Below are 11,651 nucleotides of genomic sequence, written 5' to 3'. Positions count from 1 at the left end.
TTGGGAGGCTGAGTCAGGAGAATCGCTTGAACCCGGGAGGCGGAGGTTGCAGTGAGCCGAGATGGTGCCATTGCTCCCCAGACTGGGTGACAAGAACAAAACTCCATCTCAAAAAAAAAAAAAAAAAAGAACAAATGAAAATCTACAAATGGTAATAGATAAACCAAGGAACACTTTAGAGAAGAATGAGAGAATTAAAAGGTACTCTAAAGGCCGTGGAGTGTGTGAACCACTCCCTGTATGCTTCTCCTCTCAGCCAGGGCCTGTGGATGTCCCTGTTTTTATCTATGGCCTTGACCGTTTGGACATTTTTTTTTTTTTTTTTTTTTTTTTGAGATGGAGTATCGCTGTATCGCCCAGGCTGGGGTGCAGTGGCGCGATCTCGGCTCACTGCAAGCTCCGCCTCCCGGGTTCACGCCATTCTCCTGCCTCAGCCTCCCAAGTAGCTGGGACTACAGGCGCCCGCCACCACGCCCGGCTAGTTTTTTGTATTTTTAGTAGAGACGGGGTTTCACCATATTAGCCAGGATGGTCTCGATCTCCTGACCTTGTGATCCACCCGTCTCAGCCTCCCAAAGTGCTGGGATTACAGGCTTGAGCCACCGCACCCGGCCCCGTTTGGACATTTTAACTCCATGCCAAGAACATGAACATTTTCATCAGAACTATGCAACCATTACGTTTTTGTTGAGAACTTTTTTTTTTTTTTTTTTTTTTTTTTTTTGTGATGGAGTCTCACACCCTGTCGCCCAGGCTGGAGGGCAGTGGTGCTATGTCAGCTCACTGCAACCTCTGCCTCCCAAGTTCAAGCGATTCTCCTGCCTCAGCCTCCAGAGTAGCTGGGATTACAGGCGCACACCACTATACCCGGCTCATTTTTGTATTTTTGGTAGAGATGAAGTTTCGCCATGTTGGCCAGGCTGGTCTTGAACTCCTGACCTCAGGTAATTTGCCTGCCTTGGCCTCCCAAAGTGCTGGGATTACAGGCATGAGCCACCATGCCTGGCCAAAAGTCACTCTTGAAAACACTTTCTCGGCCAGGCACGGTGGTGCCTGGTCCAGCTGCAGCCTCGCAGGGTACCCCCAGTGGCACCAGAAATGGCCTGCTCCACCATGGCCAGGGTGCCTGGCTGTGCAGTGGCCAGACCTCATGATTTCTCGCTCACATACCCCTCGCCACTCCATGCCTGGCAGATCTGAGATTCATACCAGTGCCATGAGCTGAGCACAGCCTGCCAGGCCAAGTGCACAGAACGAGCCCAGTGGTCCTGAGTAAAAACGTGGGCAAAGGTGCGACCAGCCACAGAGGTTTCCAGCTGGCGAAGCGACACCCCGAGGATCCCCTGACATTACCACAGAGCCTGGTGCACAGTGCACTCAGAAAGTGTCTCCCAGCCGGGCGCAGTGGCTCGTGCCTGTAATCCCAGCACTTTGGGAGGCCGAGGCAGGTGGATCACCTGAGGTCAGGAGTTGGAAACCAGCCTGGCTAACATGGTGAAACCCCGTCTCTACTAAAAATACAAAAATCAGCTGGGTGCGGTGGCGTGGGCCTGTAATCCCAGCTACTCGGGAGGCTGAAGCAGGAGAATCACTTGAACCCAGGAGGCGGAGGTTGTAGTCAGCTGAGATCGCACCGCTGCCCTCCAAACTGGGTGACAGAGTGAGAATCTGACTCAAAAAAAAAAAACATGGTGTCTACTGTGGCCAGGATGGCCCAGGGCAGTGGAGGAGCTGGTGGCACATTTTCATCTTGTGGCTCCCTGAGATGCCCAGGATATGCTGATGAGTAGGATGAGTTTGGCTACTGTGCTGCAATCATCAAAAATTAAACAAAACTCTGTTGGACTTGGGTAATGCGCACACCCGGGGTGTTGGCGGGTAACGGGCACAGAACTGAGGCTCCACCCAACAGCCAATGTCAACTGATATAACTGGGTAGCTCCTGTGCCGGCAGCTCTAAACACCTCACATGTGCAAGGGGCCGTTCCCACTGGAGACACGGGGAAACTGAGGCCCAGAGGGGGCACTGCTGCCCAAACAACTTGGCAACCTGGCTGGGAGGCGGTGGAGTCAGGATTCCACCTCAGCCAAAGTTCTCACTCCCTCTCACCTCCAAGTACGCAAAATGAAGCTCACAACACTCGCCAAGTGGGATGTGGATTAAAGACATGAACGGACAGAAACAAGTGTTCCCAGGAGGGGGTTGGCCCTAACTAGGGGGCGTAGCTGAGCCTGCCGGAGCGGAGCCTTTCTGTCCTCCACGTGGCTCCTGTCAGCCTGTGTGGGGTCTGGCCGTCTCAGGGCTGCCCACAGCTGGTGCAGCCTCTGCAGGGGCCTGCGGCATCACCTCCATTCTAAGTGAAGCTGCCGTGGTGCTAGGAAGAGCAGATAGGTCCCCCCGTACCCTGGGGAATGGCTGTGCCTGCTCTGGCTTTGAAAGGTGGCGCCTGTTGAAGGGTCCCCGTTCATCCACCTCCTTCCTGTCCTCCCCTCCTCCAGTGCCCTGCTCCTTCTGGCAGCCCCGCCTCCCCCTCAGCCGCAGCTGCTGACCTCCTCAGGCAAGGGCCTGGGCTGAGACCAGGGAGCAATGCTCCCCCTGCCCTCCGTGAAGCCGGTCCTGCTTGACCCACTCAAAACCCAAGATTCTCCCCACAGCAGGCACTGGTGCTGGGGGAGGCTGCCCGTGCAGGCCGCTGTGGGGGCCGTGACCAGCTTAGGAGCTGCCACGTAGCTCAGAACGGGTTGCCTTTGGCCACCAACAGCTGGAGCACCCGCTCCAATTGAAGCCTGTATGTTTAGCCTGCATCCCTCTCCCTGACAACTGAGGGGTTTTCAAGCTCCCCAGAGCCTGAGTGGGAACCCTGGCGGCTCTGAACTGTAGAGCCAGGCGGGAACGGGGGGCGGGAGGGTCTGCTCGAACTTTCCGGAACAGAAACGATAGAGCACCCATGTGAGCCCAGACCCGTCCCATCTTCTCTACTCGGGTCCGCCTGGTGTGAACCATCGGGGCAGAAACCTGGCAGGAGGTGGGGCAAGAACACAAGGACACAAGCCTTGGAGGCTGGACACTCCAGTGTCCACTGGCGTGGGGTGTGTACACCCAGGGTCTGAGCCTTGGAGGCTGCAGAACACCTAGCATGAGGTGTGGACGCCTGGGGTCCAGGACAGGCAGCAGCCACGTAGAGCTGGGCAGGCCCGAGCCGCAGCCTGCCCAGGGATCAGTGCTGCCCTCCCCAGGTACAGGCCAAGAGGAGCTGTGCCCAGCCTTGTGTGAGGCCCTGTCTTCCCCGGCCCCCACCCCTAGCTCCTCTGGCCACGCAGGACACGCCCACCTGGGCTGTGGGAGCCTCATCACCCTGGGGTCTGTGAACACACACCTGAGGGGTCTCCTCGGTCCCTCACCCGGGCCCACCCAGACCTCCCCTACCCGTCCAGCAGCTACAGCTCCGGCTGCTGAGGGTGGGGATGAGCAGGTGCAGGTGGGGTGTGCAGAGAGGGATAGGGAGAGCATGGCAGGAGGGCAGAGGTGGAATGGTGGAGCAGAGGGCAGGCATGGGGGCAGTGGGTGGGGCGAGTGAAGCCCTGGGTAGGGCAGGTGGAGCAGGGGCCGGGCACAGTGGGCGGGCAGGGGACAGGGGTGGAACACGGGGGCAGGGGTGGGTCATGGGGGCAGTGGGTGGAAAGGGGAGGCAGTGGGGTGGGGCATGGTACAGGGGGCGGGGCATGGGGCAGTGGGTGGGGTCAGGGGTGGTACAGGAGGCGGGGCATGGGGGTCAGTGGGAGGGGTGGGTGGAGCAGGGACCCGGCATGGGGGCAGGAGACGGGGTGGAAAACCAGGGCAGTGGGTGGAGTGAGAGTGGGGGATGCAGCAGGGGGAAGACATGGGGGCACTGGTTGGGTGGGTGGTAAGGGGAGAGGGACCCGGGCAGTGGGTGGGAAGGGTGGTAAGGGGGCAGGGCACGGGGGCAGTGGGCAGGGCAGGTGGTAAGGGGGTGAGGCATGGCGGCAGTGGGTGGGGCAGTGGCAGGGGCTGTGGCAGGAGCCCTATGTGAAAATGGGTTTTGTCTTCAGGGCTCTGGTACATATGGGGCATCCATGAGGTTACAGTTTTGCTTAAAATAGGTTTTCTTTCTTTGTTTCTTTCTTTCTTTTTTTTTTTTTTTTTGAGACAGAGTCTCTTTTTTTTGAGACAGAGTCTGTCGCTCAGGCTGGAGTGCAGTGGCACAATCTCAGCTCACTGCAAGCTCCGCCCCCGGGTTCAAGCGATTCTGCTGCCTCAGCCTCCGGAGTAGCTGGGATTACAGGCGCCTGCCACCATGACTGGCTAATTTTTGTGTTTTTAGTAGAGACGGGGGTTTCATCATCTTGGCCAGGCTGGTCTTGAACTCCTGACCTCGGGATCCACCTGCCTCAGCCTCCCAAAGTGCTGGGATTACAGGCGTGAGCCACCGCGCCCAGCCAAAATAGATTTTCTTTCTATAGCAGAAGAGCAACTGGCCCCCTGGCTGTGAATGCTTGGTGAGTCATCAGCAAACGTACATCCAAACTGCTCAGCTGTTCGTTTCTATTTACTTCTTGACAGCAGAGGAGAGAAAAAAGAAGAGTTAGTTCCAATGCTCGAGTGCCCGGCTTTCAGGGAAATATGGTCAGTGTCTTTTTACAGTTCCTCAGTCTATTTTTATCTAGGCATCAGAGAATGAAACTTAAGAAAGAAATACTTTCTAATAGTCTGATGGTATAAAAATGTCGCATTATGTAAAAAAATTCCTCGTGTATTGCCCGGAGGTGGCAGGTGTTCCTCCTCCTCTCCACCTTCCGCAGTGGGGCCCCCCACGCACCACAACCGTGCTCTAGGCCAGACACCGTCGACTGATGCCACAAAACACCCACTGCAGGACAAACCGCAGAATGAGTTCTTGCTGCAAAAACACAACCCACGTCTGGCAGCTCCTCAAACCATCGAATGGAGAGCTACCGCGTGATCCAGCAATTCTACTCCTACGTATATGCCCAGGAGAAATTCAAACAGACATCTACGCAGAGGCGCGTATACAGTGTTCACAGCAGCTCAACCTACGGTGGCCAAGAGACGAAGCTGTCCAAGTGTCCGCCGAGGAAAGAATGGATGGACCCCAAGCAGCATTTCCATACGATAATATTATTCAGCCAGGGCCGGATGCGGTGGCTCACGCCTGTCATCCCAGCACTTTGGGAGGCCAAGGCGGGTGGATCATAATGTCAGGAGTTCAAGACCAGCCTGGCCAAGATGATAAAACCCCATCTCTACTAAAAATACAAAAATTAGCCCAGCCTGGTAGCACATTCCTGTCATCCCAGCTACTCGGGAGGCTGAGGCAGAAGAATCACTTGAACTCAGAAGGCAGAGGTTGCAGTGAGCCGAGATCACACCACTGCACTCCAGTCTGAGTGACAGAGTGAGATTTCATCTCAAAAAAGAAAAGAAAGAAAGAAAGAAAGAAAAAATGATTACAAAAAATTATTGGGACATGGTGGTACGTGCCTGTAGTCCCAGCTACTTGGGAAGCTGAGGCAGGAGAATCACTTGAACTCGAGAGATGGAGGTTGCAGTGAGCCGAGATTGTGCCACTGCATTCCAGCCTGGGCAACAGAGCGAGACTCCGTCTCAAAAAAAATAAAAGGAGTACTTTTTTTTTGAGACAGAGTCTTGTTCTGTCTCCCAGGCTGGAGTGCCATGGTGCAATCTCGGCTCACTGCAACCTCTGCCTCCTGGGTTCAAGTGAGTCTCCTGCCTTAGCTTCCCGAGTAGCTGGGATCACAGGCATGCGCCACCACACCCAGCTAATTTTTGTATTTTTAGTAGAGACGGGGTTTCACCATGTTGGCCAGGCTGGGCTTGAACTCCTGACTTCAAGTGATCCGCCCACTGTGGCCTCCCAAAGTGCTGGGATCATTGGCCTGAGCCACTGCACCCAGCCCCAAAACGTAGGTGCTTCTGACACACGCTACAACATGGATGAAACTGGAGGGCGTTATGCTCAGTGAAATAAGCCAGCCACAGAAATACAACACTGTGTCATTCCACTTCTACGAGGGCTCTAGAGTCGTCACAGCTGTAGAGACGGAAGGTAAATGATGTTGCAGGGGTGGGGGAGAACGGACGGAGAGCTGAGGTTCGGCGGGACCGAGGTCTGTTTGGGGAGATAGAGAAGACCTGGAGAGGGAGGGTGGTGACGGCTGCACTGCAGCATGAATGTGGTTAACGACCAAAGTGCCAGAATTACAGACATGAGTCACTTTGGGAGGCCAAGGCAGGTAGATCACTTGAGGTCAGGAGTTCGAGACCAGCCTGGCCAACACAGAAACCTATCTCTCAGGGTTTCTGGGAGGCGAACATGGGTGAACCTCGGGTGTCCTGAGGTGGTCACTGCCCGTCGGCCCCAGGCCAGATGCTTCTGGATCCTCCCTTGCCCCCAGCCCTGCTGTCCCCATGGCCATGCTCTCCACTGCATGATTGGCCACGGCAGACACCTCGACCCAGTGGAAACAGCAGTCACAGCTGCCCAGGAGATGCTGGCAGGAGCCACCAGGACCGAGGCCAACATTGGGAACGCGCCCTGCAGTGCGGGGACAGGATGAGGCTCTCGGGAGAGAGGCTGCCACATGGAAATAAAATTTCTCTTCAAATGTTGGGAAGGGCAGGACCCCCACTTTGACAATTCTGGGGGCATTTCTGATTGTTGCAGGAGGTGGCGGTGTTGCTGGCATCTAACGTACGGGGGCCAGGACATTGCCCAACACCCCACAGTGCTCAGGGTGCACCCCAGCCAAGAACCCTCGGGCCCAAGCATCGACAGGCTGGGTTGAAAACAACCTCCCTTAGTACTGAGGGCCATCCGAGGGCTCCTGGACCAGAGGACAAGGGGACAGCCGCACCCACCTCCCCACCCAGGTTCTGTAGGGTGGGCTCCACATTCCACAGCTTGTTCCCACCCTCGGTGGTACCCAGGTACCCCCCACCATGGGCCGTATGATGGACCAAATGTTTGTGTGCCCCCAGATTAATCTACTGAAACTGTACCTGCAAAGTGGTAGTCTTTGAAGATGGGGACTCTGGGCTCCTGCCTTTGGAATCTGCAGCTGCAGACCAGTCCTGCATCCTCACTGTCCCAGATCCACACCTGCAGGGCCTGATGGCCCAGGCAACCAGAATGACGGAGCCACTTCTTCCAGGGTTCCACCGACTCAAGACCAGCTCAGACCCGTCCCTGTCCACAGCGTGCCCTGCCTGGCTCCGGGGGGTCCTGGCTCCGGAGGGTGGGAAGTGGTTCATTAAGAGGCTGCATGGGTCGGGCACGGTGGCTCACATCTTTAATCCCAGCACTTTGGGAGGCTGAGGCGGACGGATCACAAGGTCAGGAGTTGGAGACCATCCTGGCTAACACAGTGAAACCCCGTCTCTACTAAAAATACAAAAAAAAAAAAAAAAAAAAATTAGCTGGGCGTGGTGGCGGGTGCCTGTAGTCCCAGCTACACGGGAGGCTGAGGCAGGAGAATGGCGTGAACCCGGGAGGCGGAGCTTGCAGTGAGCTGAGATCCGGCCACTGCACTCCAGCCTGGGTGACAGAGTGAGACTGTATGAAAAAAGAAAAAAAAAAAAAGAGGCTGCACGATGGTGAGCACGAGATGGGAGTGAAGAAGTTTAGGTTGGCCGGGTGCAGTGGCTCACGCCTGTAATCCCAGCACTTTGAGAGGCCGAGGCGGGCGGATCACGAAGTCAGGAGATCAAGACCATCCTGGCTAACACGGTGAAACCCCGTCTCTACTAAAAATACAAATAATTAGCCAGGCGTGGTGGCGGGTGCCTGTAGTCCCAGCTACTTGGGAGGCTGAGGCAGGAGAATGGCGTGAACCTGGGAGGCGGAGCTTGCAGTGAGAGGAGATAGTGCCACTGCACTCCAGCCTGGATGACAGAACGAGACTCCGTCTCAAAAAAAAAAAAAAAAGAAGTTTAGGTCAGGGATTTGGATTGTCCTGAGGACAGACCACCCACCTGCCTGAGCCCCCCGTTTCCTCCGAGTGCAGGACACAGAGCAGTGCCCCGTGTATGAATGCTGAGGGGAGTGTGGGGACGACAGGCAGGGTGTGGGGAGTGTCCAGGGAGGGGCCAGGTCCGGGGAAAGGCCTGAGGCCGCACATCTCAGCCCTCACTCACCCAGCCTCAGCTGTGTCTGGAAACACGCCAGAAACTCCCCTGGGCATGGTCGTGGTCTCAAGTTGTTAGAACGTCACCACCCTCACATAAATGGGAGCCGAACGCACGTTAGGTTGACCTGGCTCACGAGTGGGGGGCCCAGAAAAGACTCAGGAGCTGGCTGGACACGCCCCTGAAAGCTTTGATTCTGCAGCCGGTGGAAGCAGCAGTGTCACGGAATTGCTAAGTCAGACACCAGGCTGCTGGGTCCACAGAACCAAACACGCTGGGCCAGCAGCGTCACCTTTTCCATTTTCTACAAGTTCACTACAAACCCTTCAGGGCTGCGCGGTCAGCGTGGAGGAGAAGTCAAAGTTCATTCCCGGGAGAGGCCGGGGGCGTTGCTGTGTGGTCGGCCCCACCCTGGAGGCGACAGGTGTGTCCGTGGATGATTCTGATGGGACCAGGGCAGAGGGGCTTCCTGCGGGAGCTGTCGCCCCCCACCCCGGGTGGAGTCCTGAAGGACCCAGGGGTGCTGACCCAGTGAGAAGGGCCACGCACGTGCAAAACGGGGGCCTGGTTTGTTCAAGGTGCTGAAGTGGCATGAAGTATTCCAGAAACACGTCGTCTGGTGTCCTTGGCAAAACAGCTGAGAAGAGCAGACGTGGGCCGTGCCCTCGCATGGGGCAGGAGCAGAAGCCACAACAGGGCCATGAGCTCAGCGCTGCAGGGAGGCACAGCCAGTGTGAGTAGGGGACACGGGCTGCGCCAGACTGCAGTAGAGGTGGGGTGTGAAGAGGTCAGGTGAGGGTTGGGTGGGGGTTGGTTGAGAGGTAGGGTGAGAGGTGGGGGTTGAATGGGGGTCAGGTTTGAGGTGGGGATTGGGTGGGAGTCAGGTGAGACAACGAGGTGGGCCCTCAGGGGTCTCACAGGTGGATGGAGAAGCCACCCAAGCACTCATCCTGGGTCTCTTATGTCTCAGCCATGGCCAGCAGCCAACCCTGAACCCTCCCTGCTGTGCCTAAAGGGCGGAGCCAGTGCCCAGGGCCCTCACCGCGGGGAAGACTGGAGACAACAGGGCTGGGAGGCGGACGAGCCGGTGACCGGGGCCCTCACCGCGGGGAAGACTGGAGACCACAGCGCTGGGAGGCGGACGCAGGCTTCCCCTCTGAGCATTCGGAAGGCATGTGCTGTCTCCCGTTGGGGGTGGGCGCTGGTGCAGCTGTGTTTGGAAAGACCTCTCCCCACTTAGTTCTCAAAGTGGGGTTCCCGGAGCTGTAGCATCAGCACCATCTGTAACCATGTTGGAAATGCAGATTCCTGGGCCCCCAGTGCAGGATGGGAGGCTCTGAGTGTGGCCACCGTGCCCTGCTCCAGAGTGAGAACCACCGGCAGGGGGCTCTTCTTCTGAAGGGAAGAGGGGAATTGAGACTGTGCCAGGGGCAGCGGGTGCAGGGGAGAGCAGAGAGGGGCCTGGCGACGGCCTCTGCCTCGCCCACCAGCCTCGTCCAGCTGGGACCTTCTTGCCTCTGCCCCCGCTGGCCCTCCCGGCTGGAAACTGCATCATCTGCTGGGGTTTCAGTTCCGTGCGTTCAGAGGACGCACTAAGGTGCAGAGATGCAGGGCCCCGAGTGTGATGAGACCCCCGCTGTGGTTGATTCACCCGAAGGTGGGCACTGGTCCCCACCGGGGAATTCCCTTACATGGGAATTTGGGGATCAGGCCTGAGAGTGAGTGAGGCTGTTCTCTCTCCAAGGGGTGAAACCCTGGGGCCATGTTTTCTCCTGTGAGGAGGGAGCCCCTCTGCAGCGACAGGAAGACAGGCAGGCACTGCGGGAGGAACGAAGGGGGGCCAGCCTCGCTGGCACTGGGTCCCTGGCTCAGCTGCTTCCAGCCCAGCCACACCTGGCCTTTCCCACGGCACAGCCGGTCAGGAGACACTCCACCTATCCTTCCATAAAATCGACTTCTTGCTTAGGCTAGTTCAAGTTGCATTTCCACTGTTTGCACATAGCAGACGGAACTATTTTAAAAATGAAAAACATGTTAGCCTTTAAGCTAAATTTGGAAGAAGAAAAAAGAAAAATGCCCCCTCCCTGTACCCCTTCCATGGGAAAATGCTGAAATAGATATTATGTGAATTACTGAGGCTGGTTTAACTTCCAGCAACAGAAAATCCATCTGGAGGTGGCACCAGGGAGCTGCTCTGTGTCACAGGACAGGAGGTTCGCGGTGGGCCCACGGTGCCCGGATGCTGACGGGGTGCTCGGAGTCTGGGTTCCTGTTGGCGAACCCCCAGCAGACGCCCTCACGTCTCACTGCTGGAGTCTCCTCGTGGGCCACACCTGCGTGGTCGCAGGCAGGGGTGGGCAGGAGCACGGGCATGGTTCAGAACAGCAGCTTTCACAGTGGGCCCCGTGGACCCCCACAGGTCTCTGAGACCCTTGCATGGTCCTGTTGCATTAGAGCCTACCCTACTGAGCTCCTCCTAACCTGATTACATCTGCAAAGACCAAAGTATTTCCAACGAAGGTCACAGTCACAGCTTCCAGAAGGTATGATTTCAATAAATCTTTTTAGAGACCCCGTTCAACCCAGACAACCATCACTTCATACATAGTAAACCTTTGTCTCCTGTTTTCTTGTGATTGCAGACAAGCCTAAACAGGATCGCTTTTTTTTGTTTTGTTTTGTTTTAGATGGCATCTCACTCTGTTGCCCAGGCTGGAGTGCAGTGGTGTGACAGGTTCACTGCAACCTCTGCCTCCTGGGTTCGAGCGATTCTCCTGCCTCAGCCTCCTGAGTAGCTGGGACTACAGGCTAGTGCCACCATGCTCAGCTAATTTTTGTATTTTTAGTAGAGATGGGGTTTTGCTACGTTGGCCAGGCTGATCTCGAACTCCTGACCTCAAGTGATCCACCCGCTTTGGCCTCCCAAAGTGCCGGGATTACAGGCATGAGCCACCGCACCCAGCCTCACCTGCACCTTCTGATGACATTTTACCCGTGGAGAAGCATCAGTAAATGTTCCTTTCGTTCCTTCTGCCCACTGAGGCCTAGCCTCCAGAGCAGCCCCAGGTCATGGGCGGGTGGACGTTCAAGGAGATTTCAGCCTGGCCACAGGGAGGAATGTTCCGATGATCTGAGATGGACAGGTCTGGAAACCTGGCTCTGAGTTGGGCAGAAGGTGGGCTAGTGCTATCCAGACACCTCCTTCTGCCTGGACTTTACACATGTACTGAAACTGGGGAGGAGGGAGAGGTATCCCACCACAGCACTGTCCGTCAGGAAGCTGGGGGCCCTGGTGGGAGGAACCCTTCTGCTTTGGCTTTAGAAATAAACATCTCTGTTTGGTGAAAGCAATGTTTGGGGCAAGAAGATGGACGCCCATATCTGAACACAGCCCTCTTCTGACGTGGTTATTTTACCTGGCCCTCCAGGTGGGAGTGGCCATGTTCTAGCTCAGCCAAGGCCAGCT

The 11,651-nt window shown here is 56.5% G+C and overlaps 1 long non-coding RNA gene across 1 annotated transcript; it reads left to right on the top strand.

Annotated features, from left to right (window-relative positions):
• The first annotated feature begins 7,586 nt into the window (after nt 1-7,586).
• LOC141408876 (uncharacterized) lies at nt 7,587-10,215 on the top strand. Its single transcript, XR_012426386.1, has 2 exons — nt 7,587-8,918; nt 9,156-10,215. It is a non-coding gene; the product is annotated as an uncharacterized lncRNA (long non-coding RNA).
• The last annotated feature ends 1,436 nt before the right edge of the window (nt 10,216-11,651 follow it).

The sequence above is a fragment of the Macaca fascicularis genome, chromosome 16 (genome assembly GCF_037993035.2).
Source record: "Macaca fascicularis isolate 582-1 chromosome 16, T2T-MFA8v1.1".
In the NCBI taxonomy this organism is placed as follows: domain Eukaryota; kingdom Metazoa; phylum Chordata; class Mammalia; order Primates; family Cercopithecidae; genus Macaca; species Macaca fascicularis.
The sequence above is the reverse complement of the archived record's forward strand: the minus strand, read 5'-3'. Positions and strand labels throughout refer to the sequence as shown.